General features: G+C 43.7%; 1 pseudogene; it reads left to right on the top strand.

The window, feature by feature from the left end:
• The first annotated feature begins 10,869 nt into the window (after positions 1-10,869).
• On the top strand, positions 10,870-26,137 carry LOC102850507 (annotated as a pseudogene).
• Positions 26,138-26,576: the final 439 nt, after the last annotated feature.

Here is a 26,576-nt window from a genome sequence, read left to right as displayed (position 1 = left end):
AAGCTCATTTGCACATTCCTGAGTAGCTCTCTCCTTCCTTCTCCATGAATATGCCTACTATTTGAGCTTGTCAGACGCTGAAGCAGGACTCTGAAGCAAGCTTTCCTGGTGTGGCCACTTCCAAATTTTCCACTTTATGTCAGACCTAAACAGCCCATAGCCTCCCCGCACACCTCCTTTCCTCATAGAACCACCAGCCTTATCCAATAGCGGGAAAGAGACATCTGAAACACTCTGAAGCTCATTCTCAGAGCCTTTATGCACTTTAAAGGTACATCATTTTTTTTCTTGTTGAGGTGCTGGAGTATTCTATAAATTTTAGATATGAATCCCTTATCAGATATGTCATTACCAAATACTCTTCCCCAGTGTATAGATTTCTTTTTGACCTGTTGGAGAAGGTTTTGATGTACATAGGCATTTGATTCTTAGAAGGTCCCATTCATCTATTTTGTTCTCTCCTGGTTGTAGGTTTTTCACTATCCTTGGAAGGCTGTTCATATTGTGGCTTCTAGAATTCTTCCAAACTTTTCTCTGATGAAGTTTATAGTTCGTTTTACTCCCAGGTCCTTGATCCATTTTGAGTTGGTATTTGTGTGTGTGTGTGTGTGTGTGTGTGTGTGGTATGAGGTGTGGATCTTGCTTGAGTTTTCTACAGATGGTTTTCCAATTTTGCCAACACCATTTGTTAAAAAGGCTGTCATTTCCCCACCTGATTTCATTTCCTTGTCAAAAAACAGTTGAGCATACATAGATGAGCTGATTTCTGTGTTCTCAGTTCTATTCCATTGGTCTATGTATCTGTCACTGTACCAGTATCATGCTGTCTTGACCACCATAGCTGTGTAGTATGATTTGAAACCAGAGAGTGTGATACCTCCTACCTTGTTTCTCTTTTTCAGGAGTGCTTTACTTATTCGGGGTCTCTTTGCATTTCAGATAAAATTTGAAATTGCCTTTTCCATCTCAATGACGAATGGCCTTGGTATCTGTATTGAGAGTGCATGAACTTGTAGATTGTCTTTGGTGGAATTGTCATTTTTATGATATTGAGTCTTCCTGTGGAGAGGGACATCATGCTTGGAAGGGCAGAAGGACAGAGAAAGAGAAGACCCTCAATGAGATGGATTGATTCAGTGACTGGGGTAATGAGGATATGTGTGTCAGAGACAGTAAAGTTGGCACAGGGTAAAGCAGGTTTCAGGGCTATGGTACCTATGTACAATAGGGTCACTATGAGTCTCAAGTGACTTGACGGCACATAACAAAAACAACAATATTCATGAGCATCGTATATTCTTCAATTTCTCCAAGTTTTTCTTTGTTTCTTATAGTAATGCTCCGTAATTTACTTTGTATAGCTACTTTGTGTCTCTAGTTAGATTTGTTCCAGTACCTCAACAGGAAAAGGCAAACAACCCTATCACAACATAGGCAATGGATATTAATAGATAATACACCAAAGAAGACATTCAGATGGTAAACAAACAGATGAAGAAATGTTCAAAATCCCTAGCTATCAGAGAGATATAAATAAAAACAACCATGATATATCATCTCATCTCAGTTACAATAGCAAAGTTCAAAAGAGCAGCACACAATAAATGCTGGCAAGGTGGAGAGATTGGAACCCTTCTTCACTGCTGGTGGGCATGTAAATGGTATACCCACTATGGAAGGTGGTTTGGTGCTTTCTCAAAAAGTTGGAAATAGTAATACCATTTCACCCATCAATGCCATTACTGAGAATATACCTTAAAGAAACTAGAACTACCATCCAAGCAAATATATGCACACCCATGTTTATTGCTGTGTTATTCATAATAGCAAAGAGATGGAAGCAACCAGTGCCTATCAGCAAATGAATGGAATACTATTCAGCATTGAAAAACAATGAATTTATAAAATATTATACAATGTTGAGGAGCACATCAAGCTGAGTGAAATATCTTAGTCACAAAAGAACAAATACTGCACAGCACCACTGTTATAAAACAGGTCTGAAATGGGGGGTAGGGAGGAGAATAGAATAAGAGTGGATAGATAATGACCATTGGATTGGAACAGATGAAGGAAAGAACTGTTTAAGATGAATATATGATTAGCCATTATACATATGACAACAGTCCAAATAAGTACATCATTATAAAGAGGACTGGGGAAGAGGAAAGGTAGGTAATTAATTGTGCAACAATGAATGAATATTTTTTTTACTGTTAATAAAAACATTTATTTTGCATTTTATACAGAACAACCTGAAGTCTGCAACAGGACTTGACAGTTACCCAGGGGTTTGCAGAATGAATATTTTTAAAGTGAACTGGGAGAGGAGGTAGGAAGGGGAAGGGGTAAAATGCGCAACAATGAATGACTGAAAATTTAACTTCTCTGTAAATGTTTATTAAAATCACAAATACAATTTTATTTTTCCAATAAAGATAGATCACTGGTCGTGTGCATGCACATGTGTGCACGCACACACACGTACACATAACATGCTGTTCTTCATATTAACAAAAGGCATCTTGGGATGCTAGAACTCTCATTTGGAGATAGTAGACCTTTTTGGTGCATCGTGTATGAGTCATACAGAACTTTGTGGCCCTGCCAGATAAGACACAATAAAACCTCATTTTGTGTATGCACCCATTAACCTTAAGTTAAATTCACTTAGATAATTACACTTAGTTTGCTCTGTGACAGGTACCCAGAAGCCTGTTCATGCAGACCTCTGTCTAAAAGCTTATGGCTCACAATGAGATGAGTGCTTTGATTAAATCAGTTTCGGTTCTGGGTTCGTTGCTTGCATTTGATTTATTCTAGGAAGCTTTCCCCATAATCCTGAGAATGCTCTCAATTATAACTTCTGGAAGATGCTTAGTGCCCCCAAACTGTGCCTATAATAATTGAAATGCTTGACAAAGGATAAGTTGAAACCATTGGTCTATGGAATGTCCTTTTCTCCCTGTCTTCTAAGCCAGTGTTAACAAGTCCCAGCTCAACACTGAGAAGAGCTTTATAAACTCCACCATCAGCAACACCCTCCACTTCTATCCCCAGACCAGATCAGCCTGGGAAAGGAGCTAAAGTGTGTTATCAACATTAAAATGCATCAAAACGCCTGAGAGATCTAACAGAGACATAGTCACCTTAGCAATGAGAAGAGAAGCTTAGTGGAACACAACTCCCAAAACTCCAGTGAGTGTACAGCAAAATTATAAGGATCCTTAAGTAGTTCAGAAAGTTCTGTGAGTGAGAATTGGAGGAAACGAGGGTTAATCAAAGTTTTACAACTAGCTCTCTATTGTGGAGGAATCTTTGGTAGCCTAGTAGAAAGGAGTTGCGATGCCAACCCATAGGTACACAGTTCTAATCACCAGCTACTCTGTAGGAGAAAGTTGGGCAATCTCCTCTCATGTGATTAACTGCCTCTGACAACCAACTCAAATGTATACAATAACAGCAATTCTGTTGGGGAAGAGTATAATTTATATCATTTGCTTACTTCAACGGTATAAATTCTGTTGCCATGATCAATTTCAGGCTCCAAACAAGATGTCACTGAACGCCAGGCTGAGATAAAATGGGCATATCTGACGCTCCTGAGTCAACGTGAGTCAGCTCTAGCACACCTTAAGAAGATAACAGTTTTCCCGGCGCTGGCTGAAAATCGCCTGTGACTTCATCCATAGCCACTGGTGAGAGTCAGCGCCCAGAGCCATCAGGGGCTTTAAGCTCGTTGTCCACTGCTGTGGTATGGACAGCTGAAACCCAGGCCCCGACAAGCACCTGGGGTGGGGGGATCCAGACTCTACTTCATGCTCTGCTGGAGAAGGAGGGGCAGTCTCCTGTACCAGTCAGATCCAATTTGACGGTACACACACACACTTTTTCTTCTTCTTTTTTAAAAAAAGACTACTTCAGCCATCGCGGCCCTCTGCCCGGGGCGGGCTGCCCTCGGCCCCCTGCCCGGGGCGAGCCGTCGCGGCCCTCTGCCCGGGGTGGGCTGCCCTCGGCCCTCTGCCTGGAGCAAGCCATCACGGCCCTCTGCCTGGGGCGAGCCGTCGCGGCCCTCTGCCCGGGGTGGGCTGCCCTCGGCCCTCTGTCCAGGACGAGTCCTCGTGGCCTTCTGCCCGGGGCGGGCTGCCCTCGGCCCCCTGCCCGGGGCGAGCCGTCGCGGCCCTCTGCCCGGGGTGGGCTGCCCTCGGCCCCCGGCTCGGGGCGAGCCGTCGCGGCCCTCTGCCTGAGGCGGGCTGCCCTCGGCCCTCTGTCCAGGGCGAGCCGTCGTGGCCTTCTGCCCGGGGAGGGCTGCCCTTGGTCCCTGGCTCGGGGCGAACCGTCGCGGCCCTCAGGAGCAAGAAGGCAAGCACCTGTAACCCAAGACCACCAGTAAGGTGATAAAGCGTCCTCCCTTCCCCCATTTATATCTACGCCCCTGTTCAGCATGAAGAAGCCAGAGAGTTGGCATCCAATTCCCAAATCAATAAGACAGTTGGTTTAATTACTATTGGAAAATGCTTGTCATTCCTCTGTAGCATCTGGTCCCCACTGGACCCTCATTATTTCCTTCACCTGCTCCCCCCACCAACCAAACTGTGCAGCTCTGCAACTGCATCCTGGCCCATCCTCACCCTTCTGCCCCCAACCCTCACCTCCTTGTACCCCCAATATGTTTTTCCCAATAAAAAAATATAAAAAAAATAATGTAATATCACTTGAAACTGCTGCTGAGCTCCCAGGTCTAGTGACTCATTCCTCAAAGTATTTGGTTATGGTTAATAATTTTTTTGTTATTTTGCCCTGTGATTGCTCTGCTAAAAAAAAAAAAGAAGAAGAAGAAGATAACAGTTTTACCCTGTATTTCTCTGGACTGGTGTACTAAAACAGATTTAGCTGAAAAACACCAAAAGAACAATAAAAACAGGATTATGTTACATTGATCTAGCTAAGATGAAAGCCTCTCCAAGCACATACATGGTTTTTGATGTTTCACCTTTTTAGAGCTCCATCTTCTTGGAACTCATAGTATTTCTCTGGCCCTGATACAGGGTTTTTTGTTGTTTTTTTTAAATTTCATTCTTTTGTGTGTGTGTACCGTCAAATCGGATCTGACTGGTACAGGAGGAGATTGTCCCTCCTCTGGTGGATTCGAACCACACACATCTGGATTTGCAGTACAGCTGCTTGCCACTAGGCCACCAGAGCTTGCCCCGATATAGTTTTGTAGTTCATTTCTCCTCTTTAGATTGAGAGACCTTTGAGCTCCGAAACCTCATATAACAAATTACTTTATTTCCACCCTTTGAACCTCTACCTCAACACCTATGCATCCTCAATAAAAAGTTGAGTTCAGGTTTTCTCACAGTACTACATTAGAGATGACTCTGAAGTTCTATCAGTAAAATCTCTTTCGGTTCCTAATCTCAAGGTCTGAATATTGAAAAAGATGTGTGGTTCAGGAATATTTTCTGGCATCACTACTTCCCAGGAAGACAGTGTGAGTGAGGGTTATAAAAAAACAAAAACAAAAACAAAAGCAACCCTCCTCTCCACCCCAGAAATTCAAGAAAATGGATAATCAGAGGAGACCAGCTACTAGAAACAAGATAGGTCAAGATTGTCAAAATATCCCCTGAGAGAGTTTAACACCAGCCAGCTCTTAAATAATAAACCAAGAATAAAGCTCAAACTTTTAGAATTATGTGTATATGCATGCAAGAATAGCATTGTTTCAGAAAAATCACAAGCGTTCTCTGGAGTGTTGATGGCAAACAACCTGCTGAACCGATGTTGAAAACTTCATCTCAGCTCAATCTCAACTCCAAATTTTTAACATCACTCTCCCCTTACTCCCAGTTTATAAAGTTGTCCAAGAGATTTCTTATTCTGGCTTCAAAGAAGGTCTTTTTCCATCTCAAGACTAATTCTGTTGGACCACTCATATTTTCTCCAGGGAGATTAGCTGGATAGTCAGTTTCTCTTGCAAGTTCAAGATCCACAGAGGTGGAAGACTGCATAATGTACCACAGTAAAAGGCTCTCACAGGCTCAAGATTTTCTTAGGCTTTCAGGATGAAATGGTGGAGGCCTTGGGCTCTTGGTTCAAGAGCACAAGATTCAATGTTCAAGAGTTCCCAGGAACAAAATCATTGCCTTTTCAACATTAACAATATATATTGCTTTTTTGTTTTATGAAGTTATTTCTGAAATTTTAAAATGTATTTTACTTTTGTTGTTAATGAAAATATGCACAGCAGAACATACAACCAATTCAACACTTTCCTCATGTACTTTTTGATGACATTGATTAAATTGTTCAAATTGTGAAACCATTTTTGTCTTCTTTTTTGAAATATTCTATAACCATTAACATAAAACCACTGTCCTTTGAGATTTCTATCTAATCTTCTGAGTTGCTGTCAATTTGTTAATATATAGACAGTTCGTTAAAATGCACAATACACAAGGGAGATAATATTTACTAGTTAATCTAAACTGGTGTTGGGCTAAAGATCACTTTAAGAGGTAATTAGTTTAAAAATTATTTTAGGGCAATGGTTTTAAGGATTAATCCAGCCTCAATGACTCCAGCGAGTCTGGATTCTCTAAAAATTTGAAATTCTATTATGCTTTTTCCACTTTTTTTCAGGATTCTTCTACAAAGTACCTTTTCAAACCATGCAGTAATAGTAGCTTACTTAGTACCTTCGTTTTTTTCTCGTGGTAAAAGGGCCAATTTACCACCCATTCCATCTCCTTCTTCTATTCCTGACTCTCCCCACTCTTTCTTTGTTGTTCCAGTCCAGTAGATATTTACTATATCTGGATGGCCATTGCAAAGTTTTAAGATATTAGATGGGATGTAAAGAACTAGGAAGTAGATCAGAAGTATGAAATACAATATTAAGCCAATTGACCAGATAGATGCCCCATATAACTATGACCTTAAACCTCTTAAGAAATCTCATGAGTTGTTTAACTTTATTTAAGACCCAGCAGCTGCTAATTTCTTAGTTGTTTTAGTTGTATCACACAATACTTGCCAATTCAGCATTTTACAGTTATTCTGCATATTGACATCAATTATATTAATCATCTATGTAGTTCTTCCCTTTATTAATGTGATTCTACCCCCTCCCTTTTACTATCAACTAAAGCTCAGTACACCATAAGTAACATTAGCTCCATTTTCTCTCCCTTCCACTCCTGGGAACTACTTATAAACGTTAGTCTTTATACACTTACTTGTTATTCATATTTTTTAAGCATTTCAACTATCCAGTGCATAGGGTAGTGGGTTAAGAATATGAGCTCTAGATACAAACAGCTTGCACTTTAAATCTAGTTCTGGCTCTTGATGGCTATGTTGGCCTTGGGCAATTTGTTTAATGGCTCTGTGTTTAAGATTCCTCATCTGTAAAACGAGCTGATAATGATAGAGACCCCATACTGTTGCTATAGGGAGAAAGTGAGTTAATAATTGTAAAGCACTTAGTGCTTGGTACTGTCATGTGATTTCTACATAAATGTTCTCAAAATTGCTGTGGTGGTGGTGGTGTTGTTAGGTGCCATTAAGTCAGCTGTGACTCACAGTGACTCCATGTATAACAGAACAAAAGCTTGCCTGATCACCCACCATCCTCACAATCTCTCCTTTGCAAAATGGAGAGAGATGCTTCCAATTTGACAGAAGTGCAAATGGCCACCCAATGTACAGAAATTGGTTTCTCTACACCCGGAACAACAAAGGAAGGAGGAGGCTCAGTTAAAAAAGGAGGAAACGGAACGTGTGGCAAATGGTCCCCTATTGCTCCTAACTCCCAAATGACCAACAAGTATAATCAATTTTACCTCTTAAATGTCTTGGGAACCCTAATTCTTCCCTCCATCTCTACTCTCACTGCTCAAGTTCAGTCACTCAGGTACACAGTAATAGCAATTGTCTGAATAACCAACTGCAATTGTCTGAATACTAACTGCTATACCTTATGTTTGTTGTTGTTGTTGCTGTTGCTGTTGTTATATGCCATGGAGTCTGAACTGACTCACAGCTGACTCTCCAGCAGATTTTCAGAAGCTGTAAATCACACGAGAGGAGATTGCTCATATCACTCCTGCAGAGAAACTGATAGATTCGAATTCTGTGCCTTTGGGTTGACAGCACAACTTCTTGCCACTAAGCCACCAGAGCGACCCTTTCCTTATGGTTGCTTTTTTCCATTCCCATCATTTTGGTCTCATGTGACTCCCCTTTCTCAGGTTAAATTATACTAATAAGCAATATCTTCTCCAGAAAGCTTCCACTCACTCTCTTATCTGTGTTTTCACTATCTAGCCATAGATTATGAACTCCTTAAGAACATAAATTGTCATTCTCCCTGAATCACCAAGATCTAGAGCAATACTTGACAAGAAGAAAGTATTCAATGAACATTTGTTTAGTTAATGGAGCTATGTCTCAGGCACTATGTAGTGGTTTATGGAAAGTGAGGAGGAACACTCCTTTAATCATACCCAAACCTCTGTGTTACTAAATGCAAGTACCCTCATATTACAAATAAGAAAACTGAGGCTTAGAGAGGTTAAAGAACTAGCACAGATACATATATTTATATTCTATGGCTGCTCAGTTCATCCTACAAATAACCTGCAGTTTAGAATGATTGAGATGCCAGGAAGCTACAAGAGAAATCACCTGATGCATGGGGATAGTCTACTGGTTCATTAAAAGAGTTATTTTATTCTTATATATTTATTCTTAAAGTATTCTTTCCTTTGGATAATCTTTACTCTTTGTTGTTGTTGTTGTTGTTATGTGTCATGGAGTCGCTTGTGGCTCATAGCGACCTTATGTACAACAGCCCTAAACTCTGCTCTGTCCTGTGCCAATTGCACTGTCTCTGACACACCCATCCTGATTACCCCAGTCACTGAATCAATCCACCTCATAGAGGGTCTTCCTTTCCTGCACTGTCCCTCCACACTCCCAAGCATGATGTCCCTCTCCAAGAACCGATCTCTTCTTATAACATGTCCAAAGTATGTCAGACGAAGCCCCAGAATCCTTGCCTCCAAGGAGCAGCCTGGTTTAACCCTCTCCAGGATGAATCTGTTTGTTTTCTTAGCAGTCCATGGTACCCTCAGCATTACAGATGCTGGAAAAATTGGAAACAGTTCATGATGATGAGCGAACAACATCATGAATATATTCAATGTCACTGAACATAGAGAGCCTTGGTAGTGTAGTCCTCAGGGAGTTTTGCTGCTAATCCAAAGGACACTTTTCTCTGGTTGTTCAAATCCACCAGAGGCTCCACTGGGAAAGTAGGGCAATCTCTTCTTTGTCATTTAGAGCCCCAGAAACTTAGCTATGAGTGGGTTGCTGTTTGAAAGCAGAGAGAGAGAAATGTGCATGTAAAGATTGTTGAAATGGCCAAGGTTTTGCAGGATATATTTAATGCCGTGAAATAGATTTTAATTGTAATGATTTCTTAGGAAATTATATTGATCTGTGATGCTCTACTTTAATCTGATCATATGTCATATTTCAAGAGCTTTGGCTAGTGTCATACATCATCATTTTTCAAAGTCTTTCATGGCCAACTAAATTCATGAAAGGTTGCTCTACATCACTGAAATCATGTTCTTTTAGGAGCAGCAGCAACAATCACTTAGTTAGCACCAACCGTGTGCCAGGTAATGTGATGTGAGTTTTCCTTGCACTGTTCCAGTGAAACCCTGTTCTGTCATGTATTTTACAATTGAGGAAATGGGAACTCAGAGTGTTGGACTCACTTGCTTGAGGTCCCACAGCTATTTTTAAATAGTGGAACCTGGATTGAAACCCAAGTTTGTGTGTCTCTAAAGCCTGGGCTTTTATCCCGAGCTAGAGGTTGAAGGCTGTCCAAGTTAATTAACCCTCTCTGAGCTCAGTTTCCTCATCTGTAAAACGAAGGAAATAACGTTCTGTAAGATTGCTGTAAACGAGTTGTGCTTAAGACTCAGCCACACATAGTAGGCAGTTAAACGATGGTGACATTTTGCATGCACGAGGAGGGTATTAAATGGACAGGGCAAAAATCTGAGATCCCTTGAAAGGCACTGGGGCATTGGAGAGAAGGGATCTACAGCTTTGGCAAGCGCTGGACTTTTCCCCTCCAGAATACAGTGACCCAGTGAAACTCTGAGCGACCAGCAGACGAGGGGGCAGGGGCCAGAATTTGGCTCCAGTGGCCTCTGCGGGGAGTCAGAAGGGAGGCGGGCGGCTGGGAGGGGCATAGAAATCCCAGTTGTCAGTGGACTGCAGGTGGCCAGCAGAGTTGGTTTAGGTGGGCTCGCGCAGCCTGGGGGAGGGAGGGGAGGTAGTTGGGCGGGCCGGCAGGCGGTCTAGGGACAGAGGGAGGCGGGGCTGGAGCAAGGGAGGCTGTCCTTAGCCAGCTCTTCCCATGCCGGGCAGTTTGCTGCATCTGGTGGAGATCACTGGAGAATCTCCAACAGCGAAGCGGGTCTTCAGCTACCGTAAGTACCTGCAAATGAGCGCATAGTTCAGTGGCTGAAGCCTAAATACCAGCCACCAGATGCCAAACAAAGCCCCCGAAAGAGTCTCCCTGTTGTAATTAATTGCCGAAATTAAACTGCTCCCCAGTCTGGCCCTGAACCGACCCCTTCTTCTCTTTTTGTCTTCCCTTCCCGGATCATAGCTCTGCCTCGCTGGGAATCTCTGGGCACTGTAGAAACCCTGGCTTTTCTCAGTCTTCCTTCCAGACCCTCAGCAGTGCATGTACCCTGTAGCCTAGCCCCCTCCCGGCCCAAGCCTAACCCTTTTCATTCCTGGAGCCCTCTAAGCTATGCAAGGTGAGAACCATTAGACATGTCGGGTATGGTATGTCACCCTCAAAAACCACTGCGGCGCTGCCTATGGGTCTGAAAAAAAAGTGCTAGTGGTGGAGTAGAAACAGCGGGTAAAGCAGCTTGAGGACTGAGATTGGGAACGGGCAGGGGTGTGTGAAAGGCCAAAATGGGCGTGGCCAATAGCCCTCTTCACTCCTGAAGCCTGAAGGTGTTCCCTGAGCATGAAATTAATCCATATGACTGTATATAAACGGTATAGTTTTCTTAGTGGTTGGAGAGGGGTCAGCCATACTGAGAAGCCCAGCTGCTCTGACCCCATTCAAACCCTGAAGAGGCAAAGGCCCTAGGTTAGGGGCCCAGGGGATAAGGTTGGAAATCTCAGATGGCATTGCCTGCTGTGGAATCCCAGGTGGACCCTTTCTCTTGGGAATAGAAACTGACTTCTCCAATAAGTCCTGACTCCAAAACCCAGAAGAACAAAGCAACAAGGCCTTGGCCTGACCTGAGGGGAGTTGGGGCAAAGAAATGGGAAGAGATGAAACGAAAAGAGCCTTTTCGGCGTTCTGCACCAGTTTAATGATCCCTTCAGGAAGAATTTTTTTTAAAGTTACCTTTTTATTAAATGTTTAACCTGTGCCTGGCACTGTACATATCTTAATCAACACAGTGGCAATTCTATGAAGATGTTTTCCTTTGCACTTTATAAAGTTCAGGGGGCAATTTGAGCTTCCTTCAATGAAAAGTGAGCAACACAGAAAAGAGGCTGTGACTTCTTGGCTTTCTGACTGTCCCGCTGTTTCCTACCGCCCAGGTGTTCTGAAATGGAACACCTCTTCCAGTCGCTGTACCCCACCTGGTGTTGACACTGGAGGAGTTAGAGGATGGAGTACTAGATAAATTTGAAGAAGTGAAAGCAGCCCCTTTCTCAGGTCTGGGAGCTGCCTCCACCCTACCGTCCTGAAGTAGGGATTGAATTGCTGGGGGCAGCCAAGACCTCAGACTCTGAATAGAGAACTGGCGAGGAAGTTAGAATGAGTTTGTGTGTTCATGTTTTCCTCTGGCAAAACAACATCATAAAGGATTGGCATACAGATTCAGTGGCCTGCCCTCTTACTCAGAGCCTATAGAGTCACTAGTGATTTCTGGGGAAATGAGAAAGAAGGCCTCCCTGAACTTTAAACTTTTCGCTGTACACTCAAACATCTAGCCAGTTACTGTTTCCTGATTGGCAACAAAAATGTTTGGAATAATGTTGTTGTTGTTAGTTTCCTTTGAATCAGCTCCGGCTCATAGCAACCATAGGCACAATAAAACAAAACCTTGACTTATCCTGGAACGGTAAGAGATGTCAATAAAACATTTGCCCCTTATATAAATTAGTAAAAGCTGCTTGATTAATTTACACTTACTTGATATGGAGTCACTGAGATTTAAGGGGCAAGAGATAAAATTGAAAGTAGTATTGAATCTGAAGCAGTCAATAGAGGGGAAAGTTTGGAAGGGATGAGATGGAAAGCGATGAGGGAGGGGAAGGAAGAAAGGAGCATGTCCTGCCTCTGGAAGTTTAAATTGTGGTTTTAAAGCTTTAGTATTATTGGATTCAAACTTAGATTTGCATTATGATTCTGTTATCAACATCTTTGACTTTGGATAAATACTATATATTCTCTAAGGCTCAATTTTTTTCTCATCAGAAATGTAAGAACACAGCAATGTTTGGTTGGAGGACTAACTGAGAATATACACATATATGTATGTGTCATAGTCTGCAGTGAACTGTTCTACTATTCAAACGGCCTTATGTCTCTGGGTTCAAATCCATAAGCAGCTCCTTGGGGGAAAAACCACAAAACAATAACCAAAACCCAGCTGTCTCTTCCTAGCTATATTTATTCTAAAACCCACTTTCTTCAAGTCAATACTGATATCCCAACTCACAGCGACCTTCCATGGGTTTGCAAGACAGTAAATCTTTATGAGAGGAGATGCTGGCGGATATGAGCCACTCATCTTTCAATTAGCAGCCAACATATAATGCACTACACAAACATGCACAAGTGCATGCGCACACCACACCACACTGCACACTCTCTCTCTCCCTCTAAAAAAGTTACTCTGACTCATAGCACTAAACACACATACAAACACACACACATTCTGGAAAAAGTGACTCCCAGCACTTTGCTTCCGATGTGGGCGTCTGCAGGCCTGAATTAGGTAGCCCTTTGAGCATCTGAGATTTTAGCTATCAGGGACAAACAGGCATTTCAACAAACAAGGCTGAGAACTTGGGCGGGAGGATAAGGAGGTAGACAGAAGGGGCAAAGAGAGGAAATATAGGATAAACGGTATAATACTCTGTGTGGTTGTGAATAGGTAGAAGATAGGATTATTAAGTTCATTTAGGGATCTAAATGAAACTTTAAGGAATAGGGTAAGTCCCCTGAGTAAAAACAAATCTGTTTTTAGATCCCATCACTTGTTGAGCCCACGGAGATCAGCAAAGGCTGCAGGAGCCTGTAGAATCCAGGGGAGGGGATCATGCTGCAGACATTCACTGTCTTGTTCTTCTGCACTGGTGAGTATAAAGAAGGGATGTGATAGGAGCAAGTCACTAAGTCACGGGGCTAGGCAAGTCGACAGCTTAGGGAGGGAGAAAAGTTCTTCAAGATTTGAGGAGAGCGAGGCTTAGAGAAGGCACTCTTCTTTACCAAAATATCTCTTTGCAGGGCTGAATCTGGGTATGACACAGATGGGTAAGTAAGCCCTGGTACATTGAATACCTACCTTCCTTTCTGCAGGTTCTAAGGCATTAACCTGTTGCAATGGCCCTGGAAATTATGGCCTTGAGATCCCAGAGACAATTCACAGATTGAACTGGTTGGGAATCAGAGCCCTTTATTCATAACTTGGTTTCCCATAAGATAGTAAAGAGCTGTATTTTAGAAGGAAATGAAAAATCAGACCTACCCTATCTTCCTCAAATCACTTGAAACTCTTGACTAAGCATCTGAGGGTCCCTATCCCATTCATGAGATGAGCAGATACTCCTAGTCCCAAGGAGAGGACAAAAGAGGGATGTGAGTTGAGGTCAGTTTTAAGGAAAATGGGAAAGTACCTTATGAAAAAGAGAAAGTTGGACTACTAACGTCATTCTGGTCTTTGGACATGATAGTGATGGAATCTCACTTGGAGCAGTGGAAGGAGACTAACTATTCTCAGGCCCCTCGGGAGAACATCACGCTCTGGTGCAGAATGCCCTCTCGGGCAACTTGCAAGAATTTTATGCTGAAGGATAAGACACAAATGACTTGGGTCCAGCCTACCTACAAGACATTCCAAGTGTCAGTTTCCAGTGGCACCCTTATTGAATCCAACACGGTTCTTCACAAGTGCTGCTACTGGCAGGAGATGGGCTGGTCAGAGCCCAGTCAAATTCTAGAGGCGGAGGCACCAGGTAAGAAGAGATCAAGTCAAGACTGAACTCTAGCTCCTGGGGCTTAAATTTGCTATCTCAGGCCAGGTTTCTTTTTTAATTCATTCATTCATTCATTTACCTTAAGTGCATGCATGCCTGCATTCCACAGTTGTTAAATACATGTCTGCTTTGTACTAGTCAATGCATAATCGACATGCAGACTATGAAATTGATCAAAATGGGAAACTCAGCAAAGGGGAGACCAAGAGATGGAGGAAGAAGGGTTGTTGGCAAGTATGGGCTTATTTTAAGCAGAACTCTCATCTACTTATGCTTTCGACAGCACTCTTCTTATTTGATCTGAATCCTAATTCTGTCTTTCCTTCTAGGCCAACTTCCCAACTTCTGGATCCTGGCTAAGAGCTCCTCTCCACCTGGGTGTAATGTTAATATTCTCTCCCAAGGATGGGGGCAAGATTTAATATTTATGCTGTTTAAAGAGGAAGATGCCGAACCTGTAGATGACCCAGTTCCAGCTAGGACAGTGGCCATATTTTCCACTGACAATATGACACCTGAGAATGAAGGACTTCACATCTGCTGCACTCACATCCAGATGTGCCCCACCTTCTGGTTAGAGCCCAGCAACCCCCTGAAGCTGGTTATAGCAGGTGGGTGTGGCCATAGCTCCCAGCTAGGGTCTGACAATCATTGTTCCAGGGATCACCACGGCTGGGTGAACCAGGATTTCCAATTTTATTTTCCTTAGCCTGTTTCTAACCTCTACAAGGTGCATGAGCTAGAATTCTTTAACTTTAACTGAGATGTAAATGAGGATCACACAGCTTGCAAGTCAGGTGTGTGTGTGAGTTACGATCGTTTGCCTCATGCATGAACCCAGTCAACTGTCCAAAACCTCATCATGTTTTTACTACTTGGTGAATATAATGTGGTGATTCAACTAATATTTATTGAGCACATCATATATGCCAGATACTGCCACTGCAGTATTAGAAACAATTTTTTAAATCTTTAATGCATTTTCATTTTATTTATTGTTGCTGTTTTTAAGAGTGGAAATGGAACCACTTATCAGAATAGCAATGGCTTCTGTTTTAGAAAGAACATAATAAATTGCTTAAGTTTTCTATCTATAAATCCTTTAAAATAATACCAATCCCTAAAAAAGATGACTTCTCAAAATGTTCCCAGTGCCAGACATGCACTCCAATTCCAGTTCCCTCACCCTGTGGCCTGGATGCTTCTAGGTAGAATTGGCCACATTCTTTTCCTTCCCTCTACCAAGTTAAATAGACTTAGGTGCTATAGCACATACCCGAGAATTACAATTACTAATCATGGTTTCGGGTTCTAGTTCTGACACGGCTTTCTATGTGATTTAGTTGTGTTTCAGCTTTGGTTTCCTTAATTCTAAAGTGTAATAACATGATCTGTCCAATGTACTCTTTATGCCTGTCTATGCCTGAAATTCTCAGTACACTAAAGGAGTAGAATGATAAATCTACTCCACAGGGTTGTGAAGAAATTCCCTAAATAGAACATATATGTACACATCATATATTGTCATTGTTATTCAGTGCCATTAACCCCGTTCTGACTCATAGCGACTGTATGTATGACAGAATGAAACTGCCAGATCTCCTCATTTCAAGGTTTCTTTCCTTTGTAGGACTCTACCCCAAACCAACTCTGACAGCTTATCCTGGGCTCACGCTAGCACCTGGAGATTCCCTGAATCTCAAGTGCCAAGGGCCAATCTACGGAATGACCTTTGCTTTGATGAGGCTTGAAGACTTGGAGAAGTCCTTTTACCGCAAGAAGCCAATAAAAAATGAGGCACATTTCTTTTTCCAGGCTTTGAAAACCGAAGATGCTGGACATTACCTCTGTTTTTACTATGATGGGTCATATAGAGGTTCACTCCTTAGTGATATCCTGAAAATCTGGGTAACTGGTAAGAAAGAGGACTATCAATAGAACTTGAGTTAGGGGATAAAAAATTGTGTTAAGGATAAAAAATTCCCCCAGTCCCAAGGAAAACCTGATCATGCAAGCTCGACTAACAGTGGGGAAGGAAGGTTACAGTGTCCAATTTGATTTAGGCAGAGATTTTTCCAAAGTACTAGTAGAAGGCACTTAGAAGTGTGTGTGTGTGGGGGGAATCCTAATGAGTGGAAGTAGGAAATCAGATTATTAGCCCTTTCTATGTGTGGCCTTGTTCTAGACATCTATAGCTGCCACTAACTCCTCACCTAGAAAAGCTACCTTGGGATGGCTGTGTGTAATACTGTGGAACTTGTGGTTGTAGGCAAGTATGTTAGCAGATGTTTGTTTCTGTCATGATTGTGCTTGGGGTCCCCATGAATCATAATTGACTTGATAGCAACTTGTTAACTGATTAAGAAATACCAGTGGCCCTGTTCCCTTTTTAGAGACATGATTCCAGAAATAAAATACACTAAGCGTGTGATGAAGGACTTATTCCATAAAATTTAGGAACCTTTTCTTTAATAATTATGCCTCGAGACATACTTCTAAACGTAAGCCAACACCATTGTAACCTTTGGAAAATGTATTTTCCTTCAAAGTCAGGGAAATCTTACAGGTATGATGTAGGGTTTCAGAAGTTCCAAGCACGAAAGAGTAGACAAATTCTGACACAGAATCAAATTTGGAAGTCACAAACTCAGTGGAAATGACAAGGAAAAGAAGAACAAATAGCGAGATGAGAAACATTGAAAGGGAGGAAACGATTGGATTCAAAGTCACCTCTTCTAATTCTGGTCTCTGGATTGGTTCCAGATAAGCCTCCCAAACCCTCTCTGTCAGCTTGGCCTAGCACCATGTTCATGGAGGGAAAAGCTATCACCGTTCAGTGCCAAGTACCTTATCCAGAACTTGACTTTTCACTGGAACGGGAAGAAAGAGTAACCTCACAAACATTCTCTGTGGATGGAGACTTCGTCATCAGTATTGCACAAAGGAGAGGCACAGGGACCTACAGGTGCAGCTACCGCACAGAGGCGCGCCCTGACATCTGGTCATATCTCAGGGAGCCTGGGAAGTTGATGGGCCCAGCAGGTGAGAGGACAGCTCTTTCTAAGGACCCCTACCAGAACTCTGTCCATTCTACTCCTGGAATCCCTGAGCAATTTCCAGGGAGGTATGGAAAGGGGAATCAGAGACTTAGAAGTCAGGGATCTTGGGTTTGGGTGCCCTTCCTCTGAGGTGGTAAAGTGAAACCTCGAGATCACTCAAAAGTAGTGAGCACCATTTCAAGGCTCACCCCCCCACACCAGAAAAAAAGAAGGCTACTTCTGCCTCAGCTTCAATAAGCAGTGTCCCTTTTCCCTTTCCCCTTTTCCTCTCCCTCCCCATGAATATATTCTTCTACCTCTGTCCCTATCAAGGCCTTTGCTTCTGGTCTTCTCTGACCACAGGCTCTCTCACCTGGAATTATGTTCTGAATGAAGCTGTCAGGTTATCTCTAACCATTCGGCTTGTTGCCTTGCTGTCGGTAGTGCTGTGGCTAAGGTGGAGATGTCGGAGTCTCAGAATCAGGTAAATATCTTGTCTCAATTCCTTCTTCCTCCACCCAGCTGAGTCGGGGCTCCCCAGAATCTCAGGTCAAGCCCCAGTTGAGACAAGCTGCAGGGACGCAGGCTACATCCCCCACCTTCTAGGAGTGCGTGCACGACTTTTTCCACTCCAGCTGTTCCCTTTCACCTCATAAAAGGGTCAGCACCAGATCTAGAGAGTGGAGAAATTACTAATTCTCAGAGGCTGGAGAAGTAAACAGAACTTAATTCACTAATCACCCCCAGAGAGTGCCCAAGTCTTCTCCAAACCATCTTACATCTCACAGAGGATTGTCTTCTCTCCCATTCCTTTAGCTTGAACCTTTTCTCTTGTAAGCAGTCATATTATCCTATGTCTCAGGTTGTTAGCCAACCCTTCTGCCAATTTTCCACTTTAACTCTTACTTCTCAAGGCCTAAAGAGCCTTAGGGTCAGTAGTAGTTGCCTCTCTTCGGTCTCCAAACACTCGTGAAGAACATTGGCTTGTAGTCAGGCAATAAATGGAAGCTTCTCATCAGACTATTTTTTCTGACCCACAACATGGCAAGCCAAACAGATTTTATTGCCAGTCATTTCCTTTCATCCTGGGGGCCCTTTGGGCCATACTCCTCTTGCTCTTGATCTTCATGGTCTCTACTCAGTCTACTCTGCTTGACAAGGAGAAAAGAAATGACAGCACTTAAACCGATGGAGGTCTCAATTCTTGAATGCCTTGGCTACTTCTCCCTACCATTTGCTCTTATCTACACTCCTAAGGATCTTGGCTATCGCCCATATAGGAGCCTGGGGAGCTACCTAAGCCTTCTACAGAAACCACCAACCTTTGAATTTTTAAAAAGTATTCCTCAAGGTCAGGTTCTAGTTGCTCCTAGAATCTGACTTGATTCCTTTCCTTGTGGTAACCTCTACACCAGAGGTTAGGGAGAGGGAAAAAAGTAGTTTCATGTGCTCCACCCCAGCCCAGGAGCAGTGCATCAAAGAATGTAAGCAGAGTCCAAGGGGGAAAAAAAAAACAATACAAAAAGCACTTTGAAAATCATGTTTACCTGGCCAAGACAGAGGGTTAGTTTTTTTTCTAAGTAAAAGCTGTGAAACAGATTTTAGCTTAATTTCATTTCCTATTGTAGGACCCATAACTCAAAGCGGCTGCACATTTCTAGTTATAATTTGTGTCAGGGGACGGGGGATCCCACTCTCTGACAAGCTTTGCTCAGCACTGACAACCCTGTAGTAATTCAGAGCGGCTACCTAGGCAACCCTTCCATAACAAAGGCAAGTGAGGCAGGTTGGTCTGAGGACCTGCACTGCCCCAATAACACCTGCTTCCAAACTTAAATTTGATGACAGAGAAATTCTCCCTCCACTCCACCCCACTGCCCATTGCACTGAGTTCCAGGGGTTCTGAGAGCTGGAGACACAGAAGTGCTTTCACATCTGACATCTCAATTTCAGCAGCCGCCTAATCAAGGGACATGGGGAGCTGACATATGATACAGGCTGGGGAGAGGGGCAGGGGTGTGGCACAGGGGTGGGCACATGGATCCTGAAGGGGCAAGAAGAGTGTTATAGGTGGGGAGGCCCTCAGAAGGAAAAGTCATCGATGTCAGAAAAGATTATATCCGTTATCCTGGCCACATCCGATCCCAATTGGGTGGTAAATAAGCCAATGACATAAATTGCCGCCCCCTTCTCTCCGCCCTCCCCCTAATCCCAGTAACTCCTCTCATCTCTTTTCTGGACTCGCTAGAGAAGCCTGGTTGCTGGGAACAGCTCAAGGGGTCACCATGCTCGTCATAGTCACAGCCCTTCTCTGCTGTGGTGAGTACTAGAGGCTGGGGAAGGGGCCTAGACAGGAGGCCTGGTGAAGTCTCCTGGCAGAGGGGGCAGAGCCCTAGCAGCAATTTCTTTTGCAGGACTGTGCAATGGAGTATTGACAGAAGAGACTGGTGAGTTTTTCCTGCTCCAGACTGGGACATTCCTCCCTGGAGATCCGAAATAACTACAGAGTGTCAGTGTCAGTGGCAAGGGAGTGACTGTCGTTGGGAGGGAAAGAAGGCCAGGAAAGGGGTCTTTGCAAAAACTGAGGGCAAAATTCTGTTTCCAACTCGACTTTTCTACCTGCAAAAATCCCCCAATGCTTCTACACTTTTCTGAGGCTTAGCTGCCATCAGCTTCACCTTTCCGGAGCACCTGTGGAAGGAAGGGAAAGGTTTGTTTGGATTGGGGGTGAAAGGGGAGGCAGGGTGAATTGAGTAAGGAGTTCAAGGACCAGAAAGCATGCTTCATGGAAAGGGTACGCGGAAGAGAAGAGGGGGTGGCTGAATTTATTCTGCTGTTTCTAGAAATAATCATGCCAACCCCTAAGCCTGAACTGTGGGCAGAGACCAACTTTCCTCTGGCCCCGTGGAAGAACTTAACCCTCTGGTGCAGAAGCCCTTCCAGCTCCACGAAGGAGTTTGTGTTGCTGAAGGACAGGACCGGATGGATTGCAACTCGCCCAGCCTCAGAGCTGGTCAGGGCTGCTTTCCCCCTTGGCGCCCTGACCCAGAGCCACATCGGGAGTTACCACTGCCATTCCTGGGAGGAGATGGCTGTGTCAGAGCCCAGCGAGACACTGGAACTGATGGGGACAGGTAAGAAAAGCCACAAGGGCTCCAGTACTGTTCCCAAGGGGTGGGGAATGCACTGGGTCCTGAGACTGTTCTTTGCACCTATCCTATGAGGAGAAGAGGAGGAGAGGGCCTATGAGATTAAGAAGGGAGTAAGGAAGAAAATGAGAGGAAACTATTGGCACCAGTCAGAGATGACTTTGTCCCCCACCCCCTTACTGATAAAGTAGAGTGTCCTACCTATCTGGGCACTTCCAAACTTCTGACTCCTCCCTCCCATATTCCTTTCCAGACATCCTCCCCAAACCTGTTATTTCTGCTCTCCCTCCAATCCGGGGCCAAGAACTGCAAATCCGGTGCAAAGGATGGCTGGCTGGCCTGGGGTTTGCTCTGTATAAAGAGGGAAAGCAGGAACCTGTCCAGCAGCTTGGTGCTGTTGGGAAAGAAGCCTTCTTTACAATCCAAAATATGGAGGAGAAAGATGAAGGCAATTATAGCTGTCGAACTCACACTGGGGAGCACCCCTTTAAGTGGTCTGAACGCAGTGAGCCTCTGGAGCTTGTCATAAAAGGTAGAGCAGGGGGTGGTGAAAGGGTGTGGGAGAGAGGAGGGGAGTCACAAAACTTGGTATCTAACACTCCTCTCCCAACAGCAAACTTTGCTGCTGGCCCTAGTAGCCTGGATCCAATCTTAGAGCCAGGCAGGCGTGGCCCTGGGAGTGCCAGGGCCTCTGGCTGCATGATATTAATAGCCATCATTGTTATTAATAGCTTGGGTTTGTGGAAGGTGATTTAATTTTTCTAATTATTTTCACATCAATTGTCTCATTTAGCGATGCAGCAAATCTTCAAGGGAGGTGAAGCAGGTCCTTCTTTCTGACCAAGTGAGAAAACTGAGGCTCAGAGACCCAGCCGAATCCCGCTAACAATTCACTCTTTTAGCTAGCCTCCAGTGCCTGCCTTGACAACAGTGAGAAATCATTGAGGAGGGGTGGAAAGGAGGTTGAGGGAGTCCCTGTGTGAGAAGCCCACTTGCAGAGTGACATTACCTCGAATTTCAGTGCCCCCAGTTTTAATGAGATAGTAGAAAAAGTAAGGCAGCCTCCCATAACACATATTTACATTTGTTTGCTTTCCCCCTCTCTAAATTTTGTTTTGTGTTGTGTTTTTCCTTTTTTTTTTCTTTCTAGAAATGTACCCCAAACCCTTCTTCAAGGCATGGGCCAGTCCAGTGGTCTCCCTTGGCTCCCGAGTGACTTTCAATTGCTCTACTCCCCACCATCACATAAGTTTTATTCTCTACAAAGACGGGAGTGAAATTGCATCCAGTGATGGGTCCTGGGCAAATCCAGGGGCTAGTGAAGCTCACTTTCTGATCTCTTCTGCGGGCATTGGTGATGGAGGGAATTATACCTGCCGCTATTATGATTTTGCTATCTGGTCTGAGCCCAGCAACCCTGTGGAGCTCGTGGTGACAGGTCAGAAGTGTGGAGGGAAGGGGGCATCCACGTGTAAGAAGTACTGACTCTGGGCCAGTGGGTGGAAGGGCTGTCAGTGGGGAAAGGAGAAGTGTTCCTTCTAGAATGAGTAGACACCCAGATAGGATCTAGTACAGTGCCTGGCAGCCAATTATAGTAGTGCTACCAAAAGAGACTAAGGGGGGGGAGGGAAAGTCATTCACAGGGAGAATAAGAGAGGAAAATAGAAGGGGAAGGGGGAGGCAGGGTATCCAGTCTCAAGAGCCAAACTCTACTTGCCCTATTTCTCAAATCCCTTTGTCACTTTTCCTTGAGCATTAGGCCCAATGTCTACTTTTTCTTCAGTTTGGCTGTCAGATACTGGTGGGCAGGACGACCCTCAGAGAAAGGGAGAAGACCTTGCAGTGCCAGCTTCGTATTATGCAGCCATTAGACATGAAAGTTTCCCAGGGCTCTTTATTGTCATAGGAAAATGTTTATAGTGTAAAGTTAAACTAATAAAATTACACTACACAATTGTGCATGCATTAGATTCCCAATTATGTAACTAATTCTCACCACATTGATGTGATCATATCTAGAAGAAAAATAAATGGAAAAGAAGTGTATAAAGCGTATGAACTATTTTTGAGTGGTAGAACTGTGTTTTCATCTTTCTCTGTATTTTTTTCATGTTTACAATAAACATCTATTGTTATTTATAAAATATGGGAGAGGGGAGGGAGAGGGCATTCACATTGTGGTCTCTTGAATTTCAGAATTCTACCCCAAACCCACTCTCCTGGCACAACCAGGTCCTGTGGTGTTTCCTGGGAAGAATGTGACCCTGCACTGCCAAGGGGCCTTCCAGGGTATGAGGTTTGCCCTCTTGCAGGAGGGAATCCAGGACCCTTTGCAGTTCCTGAGTGCTTCCGGGAATTCAGCTGACTTCCTCCTCCACACTGTTGGAGCAGAGGACTCGGGGAACTACAGCTGTGTCTACTATGAGACAACTATGTCAAACAGGGGATCACAACTCAGCTTGCCCATTATGATTTGGGTAACGGGTAAGGACAGATAAGATCTGGGACTAGGAGAAAAGCAACTAGAGTTGGGGTTAGGGAGAATAATCCCTCCTGGATGGGTTGGTTAGGTCATGGAGGATAACTGTTCTATTCAGGAGGAGGTGACAATTTCACATACTCACCACTTTACATCTTTGACCTCTTCCTAGACACATTCCCCAAGCCTTGGTTATATGCTGAGCCTAGTTCTGTGATTCACCTGGGGCAAAATGTTACTCTCTGGTGCCAAGGGCCAGTCCATGGAGTAAGGTACATTCTACACAAGGAAGGAGAAAGCACTTCAATGCAGCTCTGGAGATCTACCAGTGATGATGGAGCATTCCTCATCACCAATATTTCTGGTGCTAGCATCGGCCGTTACAGCTGCTGCTATCACCCTGATTGGACCAGCTCGGTCAAGACACAGCCTAGCAACACTCTGGAGCTCATAGTCACAGGTAAACATGAGGCATGTTGTAGAGGGAATGAGTGTGACAACAGCCTGGATCGTGGGAAATTCTTTTCAAAGATCTCAATGTTGATAGACCAGTATTCTTCCTATTTAAAGAACAGAGGCTTCAGAAAGAATAGAAAGCGGTCTCTAAGGTCTGACTAGGAGTTCATTTCTTCCAGGCTTGCTCCCCAAGCCCAGCCTGTTAGCCCACCCTGGTTCCATGGTGGCACCTGGAGAAAACATGACTCTTCAATGCCAGGGGGAACTGCCAGACTTGACATTTGTTCTGGTGAAGGAGGGGACTCCACAGCCCTTAGAGCATCAGAAATCCAGCGGGTACAGGGCTGACTTCTGGATGCCAGCAGTGAAAAGTGAAGATTCTGGAATCTATAGCTGTGTTTATTATTTGGACTCTGCTCCCTTTGCAGCTTCCAATCACAGTGACCCCTTGGAGATTTGGGTGACCGGTAAGGTGCTGGGATGTCAGTTTTTAGTAGTTCATCATAAGAGGGGGAAAGACGGGGTTCACGGATACTTCTAACTCTGTGTCCTGGTTGGTTTCAGATAAGCCTCCAAAACCTTTTCTGTCGGCATGGCCAAGCACGGTGTTCAAGCTAGGAAAGGATATCACCCTTCAGTGCCGAGGACCCCTGCCAGGTGTTGAATTTGTCCTAGAACATGATGGAGAAGAAGCACCCCAGCAGTTCTCAGAGGATGGAGACTTTGTCATTAATAACGTGGAAGGGAAAGGCATTGGAAATTATAGCTGCAGCTATCGCCTCCAGGCCAACCCTGACATCTGGTCCGAGCCTAGTGAGCCTCTAGAGCTGGTGGGGGCAGCAGGTAAGTGGCTAATCTCACCATGAACCTGGATTGACCCACCTAGAATCTCAAAAGCGGTCTCCATTAGAGATAGTCTTAATATATGAGGTTGTGAGGCACCTGAAGTCAGAGTCCTCAGATTTGAAAATTTTACTCTGAGGGGTAAATAAGGAAGTGAGCGGGATACTCTCAAGGATCCTTTCATATCAGAAGAGGAGGACTCCTTTTGCCTCAGCATAAGCACTGCTATTGACCACTTCCTCTACAATCTCAACACATGGCTCCTAAGTGAAAACTGGTGGAGACCAGAGTTAGGGGACACCAAGAAATCAATGGAGCATTTCTTCATGTGTCTGTTTGCCATTCGAATATCTCCTCTGTGAAAATTCTTTCCATGTCTTTTGCCCATTTTGTAATTGGGTTATCAGTCTTTTTCTTGTGGAGGCCCAGAAGTATTCTATTAACTTCTGTTATAAGATTCTTGTCTGAGATGGTATTAGCAAATGTTTGTTCCCAGTCTGTAAGTTTTCTTTTTGAAGAAATGCTCCAAATCACCGGCAATAAGACAGATGCCAATAAAAACCACAATGAGGTACCATCTCACTCTAGTAACAGTGGCAAAGTTTAACAGGGAAGCAAGTAATAGATGTTGGAGAGGATATGGTGAGAAAGGAACACTTATACATTGTTGTTGGGATTGTAAAAGGGTGCAACTATTCTGGAAGGCAGTTTGGCGCTTCCTCAAAAAGCTGAACATAGAAATTCCATATGACTCAGCTATTCCACTACTTGGAATACACCCTGAGAAAATGAGAACTGAGGCACAAACTGAGATGTGTACACCAATGTTCATAGCAGCATTATTCACCATCGCAAGAACATGTCCAACCACAAACGAATGGATTGAGAAATTATGGTACATTCACTCAATGGAATACTATGTAGCATGCAAGAGCAACGATTTTGTAAATTATGACCTAACTTGGGAAGGACTGGAGAGCATTATGCTGAGTGAACTAACTCGGTCCCACAAGGATAAATATTATATAAGACCATTATTGTAGAATGAGTATAAGGATCCAGGCGGGGTAGGAAAGGCTGGAAGCAGAGGGATGTGGATGTAAAGGGGGAAGAGGGGATTAATCATTAGGCTGTACAATTAGATGGGGGAGGTTAGGGAAATTGAAAGAATTTGTTTGACTTTTTATAACAATTTTGTAAATAAACTAGTGGAAAAAAGAGAAAAGCAAATGGGGGGTAAGGGAGGAAAATGCGCAACAATGAATGAATGGAAATTCAAGTTTTCCGTAAACTTTTGTTAAAATATCAATAATAAAAAGATATCATTTTGGGAATCTCAAAAAAAAAAGAAAGAAAGAAATCAGTGGAAACACATAAGCACTAACCCTTATAGCCTTTGTTTCTGCTCTGTTCTCACCGCAGGGCCTGTCGCCCAGGAGTGCACTGTGGGTAACATTGTGCGAAGCACCTTGATTGTGGTGGTGGTTGTGGCCTTGGGGGTGGTGCTAGCTGTAGAATGGAAGAAGTGGCCCCGGCTCCGAACCAGGTAAGTGCCTCCTTCTTATCTTAGCCTCCTTCTTTGAAACCAGAGCTATAGGAGAGGGAGGATGGTCCCAATGTTTCCCTGACATCTAAGTTCCACGATGAAACCTGTTTTCAGATGGATAGTTCTGGAGCTTCCCTTAGTTATGTCTTTTTCTCTACACAGGGACTCAGATACAGATGGAAGAGATCAGTCCATAGCACTGGAAGAGTGTAACCAAGAAACAGAACTAGGCACTACCACCAACTCTCCCTCATCTATCTCTCAGGAAACCTCAGAGGAAGTACCAGTCCCAATATAACAATCCCCTCCTTTACAAACACTTTTCTCTCTTTTACCTTCAGAAACCTGTAAATCCAACTGATTTCCCTTGGAGACAGCCCCATCTATACTGCTCCTTGGCTTCTAATCACCTAAGTTGGGTCAAAGAGATTTTGGGAGTTGAGGACTCTCCTAAGGTGAAAATTTTCCTGATGAGAGGTTTCCTACCCTGTAACTCCTCACTGTACTGATTTACTGGTGCATGAAATTCTATTAAAATGTATTCTTCTGAATAAAAAGAGTATTGACTGACTATTTAACTGCAGAAACTTTGCTGGTGGTCTTCCTTTGGTCTGTTCTCTACATAAAACTTGGTGATATGGTAACTGATCTCCATGGGGGGGAAAAAAACAAAAGAACACAGTGGCAGAGGTGCAAAGAGAGTAGCTCAAGGAAGATAAGCTGGGGATGATAAGGGG

The sequence above is a fragment of the Elephantulus edwardii genome, unplaced genomic scaffold, assembly GCF_000299155.1.
Source record: "Elephantulus edwardii isolate Elephantulus edwardi_28Jun2011 unplaced genomic scaffold, EleEdw1.0 scaffold00016, whole genome shotgun sequence".
Classification (NCBI taxonomy): Eukaryota; Metazoa; Chordata; class Mammalia; order Macroscelidea; family Macroscelididae; genus Elephantulus; species Elephantulus edwardii.
This window is presented reverse-complemented; position numbering and strand designations above follow the sequence as displayed.